Source organism: Dasypus novemcinctus, chromosome X (assembly GCF_030445035.2).
Source record: "Dasypus novemcinctus isolate mDasNov1 chromosome X, mDasNov1.1.hap2, whole genome shotgun sequence".
Taxonomy (NCBI): Eukaryota; Metazoa; Chordata; class Mammalia; order Cingulata; family Dasypodidae; genus Dasypus; species Dasypus novemcinctus.
The window spans coordinates 85,982,953-86,004,475 of NC_080704.1; positions in this window are offsets into that span (position 1 = coordinate 85,982,953).

A 21,523-nucleotide genomic window follows, 5' to 3' on the forward strand; every position below is an offset into this window, starting at 1 on the left:
TCTCTATTTTCTTTGTTAGTCTAGCTAGGGGTTTGAAAATTTTATTGATCTTCTTGAAGAACTAGGTTTTGGTTTGTTCATTTTTGGTAGTGTTTTTCATTTTTTATTTCATTTGTTTCTGCCTCAATCATTATTATTTCCTTCTTTCTATTTCCTTTGGGGTTAGTCTGTTGTACTTTTTCTAATTCATTTAGTTGTGCAGTTTGGTCTTTGATTTTAGGTCTTTCTTCTTTTTCGATATATACATTTATGACTATGAATTTCCCTCTCAGTACATCTTTGCTGCGTTCCATAGGCTTTGATATATTGTGTTGTTATTTTCATTCATTTCAAGATAGTTAGTGATTTATTTTGAAATTTTCTCCTTGACCCATTTGTCTAAGAGTGTGTCATTTAACTTCCATATCTTTATGCCTAATCTTTTTCTCTGGCCCTTACTAATTTCTGGCTTCACTCCATGGTGGTCAGAGAAATAACTTTGTATAATTTCAAACTTTCTGAATTCATTTAGTATTGTTCTGTGGCATAACATGTGTTCTATCTTGGAGAATGATTCATGTGTACTTGGAGAATGATTCATGTGTACACCCTGTAATTGGGTGTAGTGTTCTGTATATATCTATTATGTCCTGATACATAATGTATTAGGCAAAGTCTTTGTATCTTTACTGATTTTCTGTAGAGATGTTCTATCTAATGGTGACAATGGTATATTAAAGTCTCCCACTATCATTGTAGAGGCATCTATTTCTAAACTTTGTTTTTGCCATGTTTGTTGCATGTATATTGAGGTGCCCTGGTTAGGTGTTTAAAAGTTTATGATTATTCTTTCTTCTTGAAATATTGTCCGTTTTACTAGTATATAGTGTTTGTCTTTGACTTTTAAAATAGTTTTGCATTTAGAGTCTATTTTGGATTAGGTGGTAAGGCAAGATGGTATCAGAGTAAGTGCACTCACATCTCTCCTATAGAAAATGGTTGAGTGGGGACAAAATCCTGCCTGAGGGTGTTGTTTGGGAACCCACAAAACAGAAAGCCTCAGGGCATTGATCTGGAGGGAGTGTGAAAAAGGAGTGATTGCTTAAGGTAAAACCATGAGTTTCTGGTGCTTGAGGAGGCTGGAGCTGAGGGATGGCTAATCCTCATCTTCAGGGTGAGAACCTGCAGTGACCCCTAATCACTTGCCAGTCACCCAGTTGAAGGAGAGAAACTATGAGCATGGGAGGGTTCTAGTGAAGGGTGGAGAGGGGTCCACTGAGTGTGGGTTCAGTTGTCTGGACCCACTTTTTTTTAGCTCTGAGGAAATTGCCAGCTGGCTTGAGGAGAAACCAAGGAGAGGGGAGAGGGGAGAGTGGAGAGACCAATCTGCTGAGGAAGGCTGAGTTAAGTGGAATCAGGCAATTAACTAGTTTTGTGATACTCACCTAAGTGAGGGTGGCAGTAGGAAGTGCTAAATAAGCTTCCAAGAGCATAGTTAAGGTTCTCTGCAAGGATTGCGGTGCTCTCTCTTGAAGAAATTGAGAGTCGTTTTATTCTGTAGTGAATTAAATCATCAGAGTCCATTTGAATTTCAAAAGGGAACTCTCACAAAGGCTATTGCTTCCTCTGCCTTGGGAGAGAAAGAAGTTAGAATAGAAAGGGGGAAGGACAGATTCCTAATCAGCAGATTATCCAATTTCAAAGATTCAGTATTGCCCCAGCAAAAGGGACTCTTTATGAAGAACTAATCAAGTCAACAAGAAAGTTTAGATCAGTGGAGAAGTTTCAGCCTTGAATACACAAGGTCTCTTGTTTGATTCCTGACTCCTCTTAGAGTAGTGACTCATTGGGGTGTTAAACATCCAGCTGATACTTTAGGACCAGGAAAACATAGACATTATCCTTGTATTAGAGTCCCTTGAATCTCTCATTTTTCCTTAAAAAATGTTACATTTGCTACATAATATAACTTAGTTCACTCACTAAAACTCACTTCAAAAGCTACAGTGAGAAAGCTGCAGGGTAATTGATGGATAAACACTGGCAGCCTGATAAATTCCACAGGAGCTTAAGTGAGAAGGCTGTTTTTCCCTAGTATTTAGATGATTTCTTTTTTGTGGGTTTGTCTGGTTTTTTTTTTTTCCTTTTCTTTTCTTTCTTTCCTCTTTCTCAAATCCTTATTTTTTTCTCTCAATTAAGTGTTGCCAGCTTCTTTCTTCTTTGCTGCTTCCTCTTCCTTGATTTCTGCTTTTCCTTCCATCTCCTTCTATCTTCCACTTCCTGTTGTTGCTCTTACTTCCACCTATCTTTGTTTAGCCCCCAACTCTTTTGAATTTTATTTCTAATTCTTATATTCTGTTTTCTATCTATTAATAACTTTCTGTTTTCCCTGTCTTTTCACTTTCCCCTCTCATCGTGGTGGTATTTTAGTTCAAACTATATTCTTCTCCATATTTAGTTTCCCATCTAATTGTAGGTATTCCACTTTTTTATTCCTATAACACTATACTGCTTACATGACTTAAAAATCCATTTCCCTAGGTCTCATATGGTTCTTCTGCTAACTTTTACTATCATTATAATTATTAAACTTTTTCTTTCCTTACCTATTTGTTTTCCCTGACCCTAATCATTTTCCTTTAAGGGAACTTAGAAATAAACAAGGAAATAGGATGAGAATAACAAAGTTTCAAAGAATAAACATGACACACACACAAAAACATCAATGAAGAAAACCCAAGACTATAGGGAGAAGAGAATCACCTGAACAAACCCACCAAGATAATAAAGATGACCAGACAGCACAAAAATTTTAGAAAAACACCAAGAAACAGAAAACATGGCCCAGTCTAATGAACAAACTAAAAACCAAAGAGGAGCAGAACATCAAACAACTAAACAAATCTGTCTAAACAAATATCACAGACCAACTTAATGAAGTGAGGAAGAGATTAAGATATTAAGAAAACACTGGGAGAGCACACTGAGGAAAATGTAAACATACATAAAAAGATGTGACCTTTCAACACATGCCTCTTCTGTTACTTTTACTGGATCTGTGGTTGGCACTGGGGTTGGTCTATACTCAGGAGACCTGAATCTCTGAACTGTCCATGTGACAACCAGCCCCTGAGCCTAAGAAGACTTGCAACTCCTACCCTCTGGTTTATTGGACTTACCCCGGGTAGCTAACAGGGTTATGAAGGTCAACCACCACATCAGGGAGCTAAGAGTACCTACAACTGCAAGCAGGAGAATTACACCCATCATCCATTTGGAATATAAGCCCCCTCTCAATATAGAGGTGGAGTGGGCATAACCAACCCAGGATCCACAGGATGGAGGAATATAGATTAGAGTGGATTTCCTGATATTCTACTATGGAGCTATTGTGATTAGTAATGGAAGAAAATGTAGCATTTAGGTGGAGAAAGTGGCCATGGTTGCTGCTGAGGGTAGGCAGAGGGAAGAAGAGATATGATGTGGTGGCATTTTCAGGACTTGGAGTTTTTATGGGTGGTACTGCAGGGACAGATGTTGAATATTGTATGTCCTGCCATGGCGCTTGGGGTGTTCTGGTGGAGAATGTAAATTACAATGTAAACCATTATTCATGTGGTGCAGCAGTGTTCCAAAATGTATTCACCAAATACAATGAATGACCCAAGATGATGAAAGAGGTTGTTGATGTGGGAGGAATGGGGTAAGAGTGGTGGGGGATATATGGGGACCTCATTTTTTAATGAAACATTTAAAAAATAAATTAAAAACCATTAAAAAAGATAATAGATATAATGGAGATGAATGACACAATAAAAGAAATAAAAAATACACTCTCAGCAAATAACAGCAGATTTAAACAGTCAGAGGACAGAATGAGTGATGTGGAAGATATTACATCTGAAATCAAACAGATAGTAGTACTGATAGTTATAAAGATAGAAAAAATCCAGCAGAGAATTAGGGATTTGAATGACAGCACAAAATGCAAAATAAAAAAATGCATTATAGGCATCCCAGGGAGAAAAGAGAGGGAAAGGAGTCAGAAGAGGTATTAGAGGAAATAATGGCTGAAAACTTCCCAAAATTATGAATGTACACGCCTAGGAAGGGCAGTGCACCACAAACAGTTTAAATCCCAACAGGTCTATTCCAAGATATACTTGTTAAGTTACCCAATGCTCAATACAGAAATAAAATACTGAAGGCAGCAAGAGAATAGAGAACCCTCACATGCAAGGGTAGGTAAAAAAGACTAAATGCTGAATTCTCATCTGAAACCACGGAGGCACAAATGCAGTGGTATGACATAGGCAAAGTACTGAAAGAAAAAAAAAATCAACCAAGATTACTCTATCCAGTCAAGCTGGCATTCAAAATGATGGGGTGTTTCAGAATATTCACAGATAAACAATAACTAAGAGAGTATACCAATAAGAAACCTGACCTTCAAGAAATAAAAAAAGGTAGTGATGTAGGTTACACGGGAAAAAAATAGGAGAGACAGTGTTGGAGGAGGGTGTAAGAACAACTAAGAAGACAAAAAGAGAAATAAAAACAACATATGACATAGAGAATACTAAAGAAAATATGGCTAATATAAGTAATTACTTGAGAGTAATAACACTGAATGTTAATGGATTAAACTCAGCAGTCTAAAGACAAAGATTGGCAGATTGGACCAATTTATACACTGTCTACAAAAAAACCACGTTAGACCCAGGGATTCAAAGGACATCGTGTTGTCCTAAATGATATTGCAGGGACAGATACTGGACATTATATATCCTGTGATAACCCACTGAATGTACTGGGAGAGAATGTAAGCTACAATGTAAACTATAATCCATGCAGTGCAGCAGTGTTCCAAAACGTATTCACCAAATGCAATGAATGGGTCACAATGATGAAAAAGGTTGTTGATGTGGGAGAAGTGGGGTAAGTGGGGTATGTGGAAATCTCATATTTTTTAATGTATCCTTTTTTGTGATTTATGTATCTTTAAAAAAAGAATTTATTATTAAAAAATTAAAAGATGAAATTTAAAAAGTGAATGGCTGGAAAACAAACTTACAAGTAAACAATAACCAAAAAAGATCAAGATAGAGTGGACAAAATAGAGCATAAATGTAAAATTATAGTGAGAGGCAAAGATGGACACTATGTATTAGTAAAAGGGTCAATCTTTCAAGAATAAAGAACAGTCATAAGCACTTATGCAACTAACCAGGGAGCCTCAAAATACATGAGGCAAACACTGGAAAAACTAAGTGGAGAAATAGATGCCTCTATAATTAGGGTGGGGGAATTTAATATAGCATTATCACCATTAGACAGAACATCTCAACAGAGAATCAATTAATAAACAAAGACTTTGAATAATATATTAGAGGGTCTGGACCTAATACATATATATAGATCACTGCACCCAAATACAGTAAGACATACATCGTCTAGAGGGCACATGGATAATTCTCCAAGATAGACCACATGCTAGGCCACAGAGAAAGCCTCAATTAACTCAAAAAGATTGAAATCAAACAGACTAATTTCTCTGACAGCATGGAATGAGGCTGAAAGTCTGCAACGTCCAGAGAACCAGATTAGGCTCAAAGATATGGAAATTAAGCAACACACTCTTAGACAAACAGTGGGTCAAGGAGGAAATCTCAAAAGAAATCAGTAACATCTTGAAAAAAATAGAAAATGACAAAATAACATATCAAAACTTATTGGATTCCCCAAAAGATGTAATGAGAGGGAAATTCATAGACACGAATTCTTATATCATAAAAGAAGAAAGAGCTAAAATCAAAGACCTAACTGCACACTTGGAGGAATTAGTGAAAAAAAACAACAACAAACTAACCCTAAAAGAAGAAATAAAGATATAACAGGAGTTGGTGCAAGATGGCATCTGAGTGAGTGCACTTCATAATTGCTCCCCCAAAAGACTGGCTGAGTAGGGTTGGAATCTTGACAGAGTGGTCTGTTTTGGGGGCTTGCAAGGCAGGAGGTGCTTGGACATTGATTTAGAGAGACTGCAACAGAAGTAGTGCTTGCTAAATATAGAATTGTGGGTTTCTAGCACTGAGGTTGGAAGTTGTGGGGAAACAGGACCAAACTCCCTAGGACTAGCGGACACAGCATTCCCTGAACAGTCAGTAGTGCAGCAGCATTCCCTGAACTGTCAGTAATGTGGCAGCATTCCCAAGCCCTGTGTTCCCTAGAGCCATGATTCCCAGATCTGTGACCCCTAAGCCCCTGTAGCCCATTTTCCACAGAATCACGTACTCTGAGTCTGCAATATCCTGGACTTCCCTCTTCTAAATCCAATGCTCCCTGAGGTATGGAATTACCCTAGTCCTCCAGTCTTGGACTGACTCCGTGAGTCAGAGGATTTTGGTGGGAGGTGCAGAGGGGCCAAATGAGTGCAGGTTCAATTTTCTGCCCCCCCCCTTTTTTTTTTGAGCTTGGAGGAGCATACTAGCTGGCTTGGAGAAATCTCAGGGAGAAAGGAGAGGTGAATCTGCTGAGAAAACATGATTTACCTAAACCCCCTGGAATAGGAAACTTGGTCTGCTAGAATGTGGAGTCAGAAAATCAACTAACCCTCCAGGAGCACACCTAAGGGAGGGGGACTGTAGGATGTGTTTTGAAAGCTTCCAATAGCACATTTGGTATTGCTGGTGAGGTGTGTGGGTGCTCTCTCTTTGGAAATTGAGTAATTGTTTTCTCTGGTAATTTAGCTCACCAAGGACCCACATGAATCTCCTACTGGACCCCTCACAGAGCTTTCCTGCTGCCCTGGGAGAGAGGGAAGTGAGAAAGGGAGAAAGGGGGAAGGTCAGACTTCTAGTTTTATTTAACTACAAAGAGGATTCCTTGCTTGAAATTAGGTCTGGTCTTTTTTGTTGGATTTTTTTCTTGCTTTTAATTCCCTCTTGCATGACCCTTTCTCCTTCTTCTCCTTCTTCTTCTCCTCCTCCTCCTCCTCCTCCTCCTCATTCTTCTTCTTCTTCGTCTTCGTCTTCATCTTTGTCTTCTTCTTTTCCTTTTTCTTGCCTGCTTCACACCTCCCCTTTTTTCCCTTTTATTTTCTTTCTATTCTTTATTACATTTTTTATATTAGTTGCTGCAGGGAGTGCTTCACATTTTCTGTGTTTCCTCATACTTGATGTCCTCTTTTCTGTGTGTACTGATTTTCACTATCAATGCTATTCCCTTTCCTCTACGTCTTTCCATCCTCCATCATTTCTTGTATCTCTTACATTCCACCTCTCTTTGTTTAGCACCCAATTTTTCAGACTTTTTATTTCCAATACATTGTACTGTTTTTTGTCCTTTATTCACTCTCTATATTATAATCCTTTCTTTTCTCTTTCCCTCTATCCTGACAACAGTGGTCTTTTAATTTACACTATATTCCTCCCCATATTCAGTTTGTTTCATTATAGGTACTCCAATTTTCTGTTATAACTCTACCCAAATTATGTGTGTAATATCCATTCTCCTAGGTCTTCTAGATCTCACATGGTTTGTTAACATTTACTGTCAATACTAGTATTATACATTTTATTTTCTTATTCCTTTTATCTCCTCTTGCCCTAATATTTTCCTTCAAGTGAACTTAGTCAACAGCAAGGAAATAGAATAAGAAGAACAATGTGACTAAGAGGAAATTTAACATGCACATGAAGAAAACAACTAATTAAACCCAAAGACTAGATTAAGAAACTAATCAACTGAATAAACCCACCAAGATAAAATGATGACCAATCATCAGCAAAAAACTACAAACCAAACCAATAATCAAGAAAACATGGCCCAATCCAATGAACAAAATAAAAACCAGAAAGAAGTGCAGAATATTGAACAAGAAATTAACACTCTCAAAATATATATTAGGGACCAATTTAAGGAAGTGAAGGAAGAGATTAATGCTACGGCTTGCTCAGTTGGTGGCGGTGGGGGTGCTCTGCCCCACATTGGGTGCCAACTGCGGCGGCTTGCTCGGTCGGTAGAGGTGGGGTCTGGCTGCGGACAAGGGATCGGTCCAGCTCTGGACGAGGGGTCGGTCCCACTCGGGACGAGGGGCCGGTCCCACTTGGGACGAGGGGTTGGTCCGGCAGCAGATGAGGGATCGGTCTCACAGGGGTTGCGCGGTTCGGCTGACGGGGTTGCCCGGCGAAGCCGGCGACGAAGGGGTTGCCTGGAGAAGCAGGCGACGAAGGGGTCACCCAGAGAAGCAGGCGACGAACTGGGGACAAGGGAGGCCAGGCCCTTGTCGGGGGCTCTCAGGACTGGAGGGCGCACGGCAGAAGAACTACCGCAGAGACAAGGTAAACACGCAAGTCCACTTTACTGAGGGAGAGGCAACAGTTTTATAGGGGCTGGGGAAGGCTGATTGGTCGAAGCCATGCCCTGTTCTGATTGGTTGCCGGTGAAAGGTCAGTGGGTGGTACCGGACGGGGGAGGGGTGGTGGTTAGGGATTGGCTGTCGCTGTTGCTGGGGGAAGGGGCAGGGTTTAGGGATTGGTGGCTGCTGTTGCTGGGGTGGAGGGCAGACTTGAGTTTCCCGCCCACGCCTGGCTGTTGCTGCTGTCGGGGGAAGGGAAAAGGGCGGGCTGGATTTTTCTGCCCACACCTGGCTGTTGCTGTTGTCGGGGGAGGGGAAAAGGGCGGGCTGGATTTTTCCGCCCACACCTGGCTGTTGCTGCTGTCGGGGGAGGGGAAAAGGGCAGACTGGAATTTTCTGCCCTAGGGAGAAGGAAGAAGAAGGGTGCTGCCCCACAAGGCATTGGGTGGCGCCATCTGGGAGGAGGGGCGGCTGCGGAAGCATGGCTGCCGAGAAGGGGAGACCCGAGGGCACTCTGCGCCCATGCCGAGCTTCCTTCAGGGGTGGCGGTGAGTCCAACCAGCCACCCTATTATGGGGGCAGCGGAATTAGGCCTACCGCGGCCACTCCCCTGCCAGGCCAGCAAACCACACTTCAGCCCGAGGGGTGACCGCAATTAAGAATATGAAGAAAACAGTTGGAGAGAACACAGAAGAAATTGCAATCATGCACAAAATGATAATGGATATGATGGGGATGAACAGCACAATCCAAGAAATCAAAACTACACTCAGCAAATAACAGCAGATTTGAAGATGCAGAGGAAGGAATTAGTGATGTGAAAGACAATACTTCTGAAATCAAACAGATAGTAGAAATGATAGATAAAAAGATAGAAAAAAGTCAGCAAGGGCTTAGGGACCTGAATGACAATGCAAAATGCACAAACATAAGCATTATAGGCATCCCAGAAAGATACGAGAAGGGAAAGGGGACAAAAGGTGTGTTGGAGGAAATAATGACTGAAAACATATGAAACCTATTGAGGGAAAAGGATGTTCATGTCCAGGAAGCACAATGAACCCCAAATAACATAAATCCAAACAGGTCTACCCCAAGACATATAGTTGTCAAATTATCCAATGCTCAAGACAAAGAGAAAATACTAAAAGCAGCAAGGGAAAAGAGAACCATCACATACAAAGGAGGCGCCATAAGATTAAGTGCTGATTTCTCATCTGAAACCATGGAGGCAAGAAGGCAGTTGTATGACATAGTCAAGGTACTAAAAGAAAAGACATTCCAAACCAGAATACTCTATCAAGCTAAACCAGCATTCAAAAATGATGGAGAGTTCAAAATATTCCCACATAAACAGAAACTATGAGAGAAGTCCAATAAGAATCCTGCCCTTCAAGAAATACTAAAGGAAGACAGAGTTGGAGGAGAAGAGTAATATCAACTAAAATGACAAAAAGGAAAAAAAAAACCACATAAGACAGACAAAAATCCAAAGAAAATATGACTAATATAAGTAATTACTTGAAAGTAATAATACTGAATGTCAATGGTTTAAAGTCACCTGTCAAGGGACTCAGATTGGAAGATTGGATAAGGAAATATGACCCATCTATACTCTGTCTGCAAGAAACACAACTTAGACCCAGGCATCAAGGAGGTTGAAAGTGAATGGCTGGAAAACAATCTTAAAAGCAAAGAATGACTGAAAAAGGTCAGGAGTAGCTATATTACTATCAGACAAAATAGACTTTAAAGGCAAAACAATTGTGAGAGACAAATATGGACACTACCTACTAGTAAAAGGGATAATCTATCAAGAAGAAAGAACAATCATAAACATTTAGACTCCTAACCAGGTTACTTCCAAATATGTGAGACAATCATTGGAAAAATTAAGCGAAGGAATAGATGCCTCTACCTTTATAGTGAGGGAATTTAATACACCACTATCACCTTTGGGCAGATTATTTCAAAATAGAATCAATATGGAAACAAAGATTTTGAACAATATATTAGAAGAACTGGACCTATTAGAAATATACAGAACATTACCCCCAAATACATCAGGATATACATTCTCCTCAAGTGCACATGGACATCATGCCAGGCCACAGAGAAAGGCTCAATCAATTCAGAAAGACAGAAATCATATAAAATAATTTCTCTGACCACAGTGGAATGAATTGGAAATCTGCAAGGGCCAGAGACCAAGACTTGGCACAAAGATATGGAAGTTAAATAACACACTCTTAGAAAAACAGTGGGTCAAGGAGGAAATCTCAAAATAAATCAATAACTACCTTGAAATGAATGAAAATGATAACAAAACATATCAAAATTTATGTGATGCAGCAAAAGGAGTACTGAGAGGGAAATTTATAGCCATAAATTCACAAATCAAAAGGAAGTAAAACTGAAGAATTAATTGCACACTTGGAGGACTTAACAACAACAACCAAAAAACACAACAAACTAAACCCAAGGGAAGAAGAAAGAAAGAAACAACAAAGATCAGAGCAGAACTAAATGAAATAGAAAATATGAAAGCACTTGAAAAAATAAACAAAACCAAGAGCTGGTTTTTTGAGAAGACCAATAAAATTTACAAACCCTTAACTATACTAACAAAGAAAAAGAGAGAGAAGATGCAAATATACAAAATAATAAATGAGAAATGGGATATTATCACTGAACCCACAGAAATAAAGAATATCATAAGAGGATACTTTGAAAAACTATATTCCAACAAGAAGGACAATTTAGAGGAAATGGACAAGTTCCTAGAAACACATAACTAACTGACATTGATGAAAGAAGAAACTGATGATCTCAACAAACCAATCACAAGTAAAGAGATAGAATCACTCATTAAAAACATTCCAACTAAGAAAAGCCCTGGTCAAGATGGTTTCACAAGTGAATTCTAGCAAACATTCCAAAAGAAATAACACCCATCTTGCCTAACTCTTCCAAAAAATTGAAACAGAAAGAACATTGCCTAACTCATTCTATGATGCCAACATTACCCTAGTATCAAGACCAAACAAAGACACTACAAGAAAGGAAAATTACAGACCAATGTCTCTAATGAACCTAGATGTGAAAATCCTGAACAAAATACTTGCTAATTGTGTTGAAGAACACATTAAATGAATTTTGCAATATGACCAAGTTGGATTCATTCCTGGTATGCATGGATGGTTCAACATAAGAAAATCAATTAATTGAATGCACCACATAAACTGATTGTAGGGGAAAAATCACATTATCATATCTATAGATACAGAAAAAGCATTTGAGAAAATACAGCACACTTTGTAAATAAAGTACAGCAAAAGATTGGAGTAGAAGTAAACTTTCTGAACATGATAACGGGTATATATGAAAAACCCACAGTTAATATCATTTACAATTTTTAAATCCTAAAATCTTTCCCTCTAAGATCAGGAACAAGATAAGGATGCCCACTGTCACCCCTTCTATTCACCATTGGGTTAGAAATACTTGCTCGAGCACTGAGACAAGAACCAGACATAAAAGGCATCCAAATTAGAAAGGAAGAAGACAAAACTCCACTATTTGCAAATGATATGATCCTATATATAGAAAACCCTGAGAAGTCCACAACAAAGCTTCTAGAACTTATAAATGAGTTCAGTAAGTCAGATGTTATAAGATCAATGTGGAGAAGCACTGGTGATTGGGGCATCTGTCTCCACATAGGAGGTCCGCAGTTCAAACCCCGGGCCTCCTTGACCCTGTGTGGCTGACCCTCGTGTGGTGCTGATGTGCACGGAGAGTGCCGTGCCACGCAAGGGTGTCCCTTGTGTGTGGGGGCCCATGCGCAAGGAGATCGTTCCATGGCGGGGCCACCCAGTGCAAAAGAGGGTTCAGCCTGCCCAGGAATGGCACCACACATGCAGAGAGCTGGCTCGGCAAGATGATGTGGCAGGAAGAAACACAGATTCCCAAGCCACTGACAACAACAGAGGTGAACAAGGAACAGACAGTGGATGGACACAGAGAGCAGACAGCTGGGGAGGGAGGGGGGGGAAGGGGAGAGAAATAAAATAAATAAATAAATCTTTAAAAAAGATCAATGTGCAAAACCACTAGTATTTATGTACAATAACAAGCAATCTGAGGAGGAAATGAAGAAACACATACCACTTAGAATAGTGAATAAAAAAATCAAATACCTAGGAATACATTTAACTAAAAATAGAAAAGACTTACACAGAGAAAACTACACAACACTGTTCAAGGAAATCAAAGAAGACCTAAATAAATGGAAGAATATTTCCTGATCATGGATAGGAAAACTAAATATTATTAAGATGTCTGTTCTACCAACCCTCAGCTACAGATACAATGCAATCCCAATAAAAATCAACACAGTATGCTTTAATGAACTATAAAAACTAACTATGAAATTTATTTAGAAAGGAAAGAGACCCCGAATAGCCAAAGACATATTGAAAAAGAAAAATGAAATTGAAGGAATCACACTACCTGACTTCAAAAACATACTACAAAGCTACAGTCATGAAAATGGCATGGTGTTGGCACAAGGATAGACACACTGACTAATGGAACTGAATTGAGAGTTCTGATATTGATCCTCAAATATACACTCATCTGATATTCAACAAGGCCATCAAGCCCACGAAACTGGAGAGAATGGCTTCTTCAGCGAATAGTGCCTAGAATTGGATATCGATATGCAAAAGAAGGAAAGAGGATTACCACCTCACACCTTATACAAAAATCAACTCAAGATGGATCAAAGACATAAGTATAAGAGGCAAGACCCTAAAGACCTTAGAATGCAATGTAGCAAAACATCTACAGGACCTTGTAATAGGAAACATCTTCATGAACTTCCACCCAAAGCACTAGCAGCAAAAGAACAAATAGATAAGTGGAATTTCTTCAAAATAAGCCTTTTGCACCTCAAAGCAGTTTGTCAAGGAAGTGTAAAGAAAGCCTACACAATGGGAGAAAATATTTGGTAACCATATATCTGATAGGAGACTAATATCTGACATATATAAAGAACTCATATATTTCAAATTTTTAAAGACAAGCAACCCATTTAAAAAATCGGCAAGAGACTTAAACAGACACTTCTCCAAAGAATAAATATAAATGAATAAAAAGCACATGAAAAAATGAACCAAATCTCAAGCTCTTAGTGAAAAACTACAATGAGGTAACATCTTACTCCCATTAAGACTGGCAGCTATCAAAAAAAGAGAAGAGTACAAGTGCCGGAGAGGATGTGGAGGAATGGGAAACTCATCCACTGCTGGTGGGAATGCAGAAGGACCGAGCCATTCTGGAGGACAGTTTGGTAGTTTCTCAAAAAACTAGCTGTATATTTGTCATGTAACCCAGCAATTCCACTTCTGAGTATATACCCAGTAGAACTGAAAACAAGAACACAAACTGATATATGCACAACAATGTTCATAGCAGCACTATTCACTATTGCCAAAAGCTGGAATCAATCCAAATGCTCAACAACAGATGAATGGATAAATAAAATGTCATATATACATACAATGGAATACTTCTCACCTATAGGAACGAATGCAGTAGAAACACATGTGATAACATGGATGAATCTTGAGGACCTGATGTTGAGTGAAGCAAGGCAGGAATTGAAGGACAAATAATACATGACCTCTCTGATGTGAAATAAGTAAACCAAGCTGTCTCAGAGAGCAAGAGACTGGATGATAGGTTTAAAGGAAGTTGAGCGGAGAGAAAGATTGCAAGCTGACACCTACTTGGGCAAAATCTGTGATAAACTGGATGTAAGTATTTGTACAGGGAAGAGATAATATGGGGGCAAAAGCATATGTTTTGGTGGTGCTTTGAGGACTTAAGGGGGCTTACGAATGTGAGGAGGGTCAGATGGTTCAAGAAATTGGGGAGAGTGTGGGGGAACATTTGGACAAGGTGATTATCAGGTATGTGGTTGAAACTATTATTTACAGAAAACGCTTTAGAAAACATAAAAAGGAAATTTTACCTGTTTAAGGGGGGAAACTGCACAGGGTGGGCTTCTAGGGAGTGTATGAGTGCTCATTCTGTCATAGTGGGTTATATCATTGGGTAGAGACCCATACAATGAGTATGAAAGTATTACTACACCCTGGGGAGAACTTAAGTCCTCAAACAGAGGGAAATGTATCTCTCAAGAGAATTGGTGGCTTCCAAAGGGTAAAGGAAGTCAAGTATGTCAAGCCTTTAACCTTGTTGCAAGTATTTGTGAATATGGTCCTTCAAGTAATGAAGATTGTTTGTCACTGTGGGCACTGTGGGGAGGGGGTGAGAGGTATTGAATAGATGGAATCAGGGTAACTGTGGGACAATGGAAGTGTTCCACAAGATCATGCCATGATGGATATAGGACAAGTTAAATTACACCAAAAATGTATACAAATTTATAGGCTAAAATGTAATCCATAATGTGAAATATAAGATAACAAAAAATTTAGAAAATTATATGGTCTAGAATATAAACCATAATGTAAAAAATTGAACCTTTGTTGAATGCTATGTTTCAATATCTGTACATCAGCTGCAGCTTATATAATATGAACATGTAAAATACCTTTGCTGGGGAAGGGACAAACAGTTTGATGTTGGATTTATGGGAATACCCTATATTGTATATGTGAATTACTGTGATCTAACACTTCTGTGAAGACAAAATTAATAATTAGAAGAAAAAAAAAGAAAGGAGGTAGGCACCGAGGAAGAAATGAAAGAAACTGCCTTGCCATTGTACATACAGGGCAAGACCTAGTACAGTGATGAAAAGCAAAATGTCAAAAACAAAGCTTTTTCATTTTTCCATTTCTTGGTACCTCCAATTTATTTTGACTTCATTTAATTTTTCTAAATTAGTATGTATTCTATATCTAACTTTTAACCCCAATCATTTTATATTCCATTTTACTATTAATGGAACCTGGCAAATGATTAGGGCTTCATTTTGAAGTTTTGGATGGCAGAGAGGTTCAACTATGGCGGCGGAGGGACACTGGTGTGGGATGTTATTGATGGGGGGGGCACATGGTTGGGAGTGAGTTCTCCTGGGTATGTGTATAGGGTACATAAAAAATATTTGGATATTTTCATAGTGGTTACAGTTAAAAATGACAACTGAGGGAGTGCTGAGTTCCTAGCCCAGGGGAATTCTTTCACATTCCCCAATGCAATAGCAAGAATTCCCCCATTTGAAATGGCAAAGACCAATAAAGAAGGATGGTCCCACAATGAGCCCTTGATACAGTTGGCTATGCTTATGAGCCTGTGCACCCGAAATATAACCTAGGCCTAGAGCTTCAGGGTGCCTAAGAGTTACCTCCTAAGAGCCTCCATGTTGCTCAAATGTGGCCATTCTCTAAGTGAAACTCAGCATATAAATGCATTACCTTCCCTGCAGCATGGGACATGACTCCTGTGAATGAGCCTCCTTGGCAGCAAGGCATTACCACCAAGCACCAGCTGATGATGTAACTAGAAAAAAGACCTTGTATAAAAGGGTCAACTCAGGCCAGCCAGAATATCTCAGCCTTCATATAATATCACGTGATAAAAACTATTTTTCGACCTCAAATAAAGGGGGGAATGGAAAGGACAAATGAGTTTATATGGCTATGAGTCTATAAAAAAGAGTTGGGAAGCCATCTGAGGGGTTATGCTTATGCACTTCTCAGCGGGGACCCAGAGACATCCAATGTAGATACAACCCCAGGTACTGGTTCTCCTGAGGGCTACAGAGACTCACAGGTTCTATGGTCATGGCAGATGGCTCTCAAGTTCAGTGCCGTGTGAGTTGGCCCTCTTTTGATTTTGAGTTCCTGAATGTGATGGATTTGTACTGAGGTGTGACCTTTGTACACATGCCTCTTTTGTCACTTTTCCTGGACCTGTGGTTGGCACTGGGGTTGATGTATACTGAGGAGACCTGATTCTCTGGATTGTCCATGTGATAGCCAGACACTGAGCCTCAGCAGACTTGCAAATCCTACCCTCTAGTTTGTTGGACTTACCCTGGCCAGTGAAAAGGGATGTGAAGAAGATCAACGACCACACCAGAGAGCCAGGAATGCCTACAACTGCAAGTAGGAGAAGTGCATCCACCACCCATGTGGAATCTAAGCCCCCTCTAAATATAGAGGTGTAATGGACATAACCATCCCTCGGTCCACAGGATGGAGGAATTGAGTATGGATTAGTGTGGTCATACTGATATTCTACTGTGGAACTATTGTGATTGTAATGGAAGAAATTGTAGCATTGTTGTGGAGAAAGTGACCACGGTAACTGCTGAGTGTAGGGATAGGGAAGAAGAGATATGATGTGGGGGCTTTTCAGGACTTTGTGTTGTCCTGGGTGGTACTTCAGGGACAGATGCTGGACATTGTATGTCCTGTCATGGCCCACTTGGTCGACTGGGGAAGAGTGTAAACCACAATGTAAACCATTATCCATGTGGTACAACAGTGCTCCCAAATGTATTCACCAAATGCAATGAATGTCCCATGATGATGAAAGAGGTTTCTGATGTGGGAGGAGTGGGGTGAGGGGGGTGGGTGGTATGTGGGAACTTCTTATATTTTTTGAATGTAACATTTGAAAAGAAAAGAGTAAAAAAGAATTACAAACATCAGAGCAGAATTAAATGAAAGAAAAACCAGAAAGCAGTAGAAAAAAATTTAAAAAAACAAGAGCTGGTGCTTTGAGGTGATCAATAAAATTGCAAACCCTTAGCTAGACTAACAAAGAACATAAGAGAGAAGTTGCATACACAAAATAAAAATGAAAAAGGGGATATCACCACTAACCCCACAGAAATAAAGAGTATCATAAGAGGATACTTTGAAAAACTGTATTTCTATAGAAGGACAATTTAGAGTAAATGGACAAATTCCTAGAAACATATAAGCAGCCTACACTGACAAAAGAAACTGATGATATCTGCAAACCAATCACAAATAAAGGGATAGAATCAGTCATTAAAAACCTCAAATCTAAAAAGAATGCAGGGCCAGACAACTTCACAGGTGAATTCTACCAAAGACTCCAGAAAGAACTAACACCAATCTTCCTAATGTTCTTTCAAAAAATTGAAATAGCAGAAACTTTGCCTAACTCATTCTGTGATGCCAACATTACTCTATTACCAAAGCCAAACAAAGAGGCCACAATAAAGAAAAATTACAGAACAATCTCGCTAATGAATCTAGATGCTATAATACTCAACAAAATACTTGCTAATCCTATTCAACGACATATTAAATGAATTATGCACCATGACCAAGTGGGATTCATCCCTGGTATGCAAGGATGGTTGTACATAATTAAATCAATCAATTGAAAACACCACACAAATACATTGAAAGATAACATCATATGATCATATCAACAGATGCAGAAAAAGCATTAAACAAAATACAGCACCTTTCTTGATATAAACACTGCAAAAGATAGGAATAGAAGGAAATTTTCTGAACATGACAAAGGTGATATATGAAAAACTGACAGCTAACATCATTTACAATAGTGAAATTCTAAAATATTTCCATCTAAGATCAGGACCAAAACAAACTACCACCCCCTCCTATTTTATGTTGTGCTAAAGTACTTGCTTGAGCACTGAGGCAAGAAACAGATATAAAAGGCATCCAAATTGGAATGGAAGAAGTCAAAATTTCACTCTTGGCTGACGACAAGATCCTATACATAGAAAGTCCTGAGAAATCTACTAAAAAGATTCTGGAACTTATAAATAAGTTTAGGAAAGTCACATGTTATAAGATCAAAGGGCAAAAATCAGTAGCATTTCTTTACAACAATAATGAGAAATCTGAGGAGGAAATCAAGAAAAAAATTACACTTACAATAGTAAATAAAAAATTACATAGGAATAAATTTAACTAAAGATGTAAAAGAGTTATAAACAGACAACTACACAACACTATTAAAGGAAATCAAACAAGAATTAAATAAAATGAAGAATATTCCCTGCTCAAGGATATGAAGATTAAATATTATTAAGATGTCTATCTTGCCCAAACTAATCTACAGATTTAATGCAATCCCAATAAAAATCAATACTGCATTTTTCAATGAATGGGAAAAAACTAACAATGAAGTTTATTTGGAAGGGAAGGAGGCCCTGACTAGCCATAAATATATTGAAAAGGAAGAATGAAATTGGAGAAATTCCACTACCTGACTTTAAAACCTAATATAATGCATAGGGGTCAAAAAGGCATGGTATTGGCACAAGGATAGTCATACTAACCAATGGAACTGAATTGAGAATTCTGACATAGATCCTTGCATATACAGTAATCTGATATTTGACAAGGCCACCCAGCCAACTTAACTGGGAGAGAATGGCCTTTTCAAATGGTGCTTGGAGAACTGGATATCCATATGCAAAAGAATGAGAGAAGAACACCATCTCACACCTCATACAAAAATCAAGTCAGGATTGGTCAAAGATCTAAATATAAGTGCCAAGATCATAAAGACCTTGGAAGGACAATGTAGAGAAACATCTACAGGACCTTATAATGGGAAATGGCTTCACAAACTTCATTAGCAAAGCACGGGCAATGAAAGAAAACAGAAAAATGGGACAGCCTAAAAATTAGAAACTTTTACAACTCGAACGAGTATGTCAAGAAAGTGAAAAGACAGCCTACCCAATGGGAGTAGACATTTGGTAACCATATATCTGGTAGGAGCCTAATATCCAGGGTATAAAAAGAAATCCTATATCTTAAGAATAAAAAGAGAAACAACCCATTTAAAACATGGGTAAGAAGCTGAACATATGCTTCTCTGAGGAAGAAATACAAAAGCCTAAAAAGCACATAAAAAGATCCTCAACATCACTAGACATTAGAGAAATGCAAATCAAAACTACAATGAGATACCATCTTATACTCATTAGACTGGCGGCTATTATAAAACAGAGGACTTCAAGTGTTGGAGAGGATGTGGAGGAATGGGAACCCTCACCCACTGCTGGTGGGGATGTAAAAGTTTCCAGCCACTGTAGAGGTGAGCTTTGTGGTTCCTCAATAAACTAGCTATAGATTTGCCATATGACCCATCAATTCCATTGCTGAGTATATACCCAGAAGAACTGAAAACAAGGACATGATCTGATAAGCGCACACCAATGTTCATAGTGGCATTATTCACTATTGCTAAAAGTCGAAATCAACACAAATGCCCATCAACAGATGATTGGATAAACAAAATATGGTATATACATACATTGGGATACAATTCAGCTGTAAGGAGGAATACGGTGCTAACACATGTGATAACATGGATGAATCTTGAGGGCTTATGTTGAGTGAAACAAACCAAGCATTGAAGAACAAATACTACACGACCTCTTTGCTATTAATTAAGCAAATCAAGTTGTATCAGAGAGCTAAAGTCTGGAAGATAGGCTTACCAGAAATAGGAGGGAGGGGAAGGGTGTGAGGCAATGCCTACATGTGTGAAATCTGTGATAAAGTGGAAGTAAATAGTTCTGCAGTGAAGGGATGTGATGAGCATATAGGGATACTATTGGGTTGTGGTTTGCAGGCATGATGGGGGCTTTGTTGGGAGGATGGGCCAGATAGTCCATTGGATTGGGGGGACTACTGAGGGGGCAGGTGAATATGGAGATTGGCAAGTAATTCACTGAAACTATATTATGGAAATCAGATATGGCTCATCTGAGTGAGCATCTGCCTACCATACAGAAGGTCCAGGGTTAAATACCCAGCACTTCCTGACTCATGTGGTAAAGCTGGCCCATGTGCAGTGCTGCCCACATGTAAGGAGTGCTGTGCCACAGAGAGGTGCCCCCTGCATAGGGGGTGCACCACGTGCAAGGAGTGTGGCCCACAAGGAGAGCCACACTACACAAAAAAAGCACATCCCACCCAGGGAGTGGCACCGCACACATGGAGAGCTGTGCAGCAATATGATGCAACAAAAAAAGAGACACAGATTCCCAGTGCCTCTTGAGAAGAATGCAAGCAGACACAGATGAACACACAGCTACTGGACACAGAGCAGATAACAGGGAAGGGAACAAGGGGAGAGAAATAAGTTAAATCTTTTTTAAAAAGTAATTATATTGTGGGAAAACTCTTTGGAAATATAATAAGAAAATGGTTACTGGTTTAGGGTTTTGGATGAGGGCACTTGGAACAGAGTGCATCTGAGACAGGCTTCTAGGGAGTGTATGACTTCTCATCTTGTCATAGTGTGTTCTATCTGTGTGTGGAGACACAGACAATGAGCAGGAAGGTGTTTTTCCCCAATTAAGGTAGCCCTGATATTCTTAAACAGAGGGAAGGGTGTCTCTCAAGAGCATGGATGGGGGAGGAGAGACTAGTGTATCAAGCCCTCAGCATTGTTGCAAATATCTAGGAATCTTGTCCTACAAGCAGTGAAACTGGTTGTCAGTATGGGCCCAAGGAGAGGGGGAGAGAGGAATAGAATAGATGGAAGAGGGAGTAATTGGGGGGCAATGAAATTGTTCTGCATGATCATGCAATGACAGACACAGACCATGTTAAATTTCATCAAAAATTTATAAAAACGCACATCCTAAAATGTAAACCACAATGTAACCAAAAATTTAGAAAAGTGTGCAGTCTAAAATATAAACCATAACGTAAGCCATAATGGAAACATGGTTAGTAGTTATGTTTCAATATCGGTACATCAGTTGTAGCAAATATAACATCCACATATAAAAAGATTCATTGCTAGGGAAATGGGAAAAAGCGGAAGGATGTTTCATATATGGGAGTCTCCTTTATTCTATATGTGACTTTACTGTGACCTAAAAATTTTTGAAGACATACATAATAATAAAAAAGTTGTAAGACTGAGTAAGAAATGGAAGAGATTTCCTTGCCACTGTACTCACAAGACATCATGTATTTCAGTGATGAAAGGCAAAAACATCAAAAAATTAGAATATTTTTCATGATTTAATACCCGAATTTCATTTTTACTTTATTTTAGTTGTTTTCTAAATTATTATGCATTTTATTCTAATCATTAAACCTGTCATTACTATTTCATTTCCCTATTAATTGAATTTGCAAATATATTAGCCCTCATTTTTAAGATTTG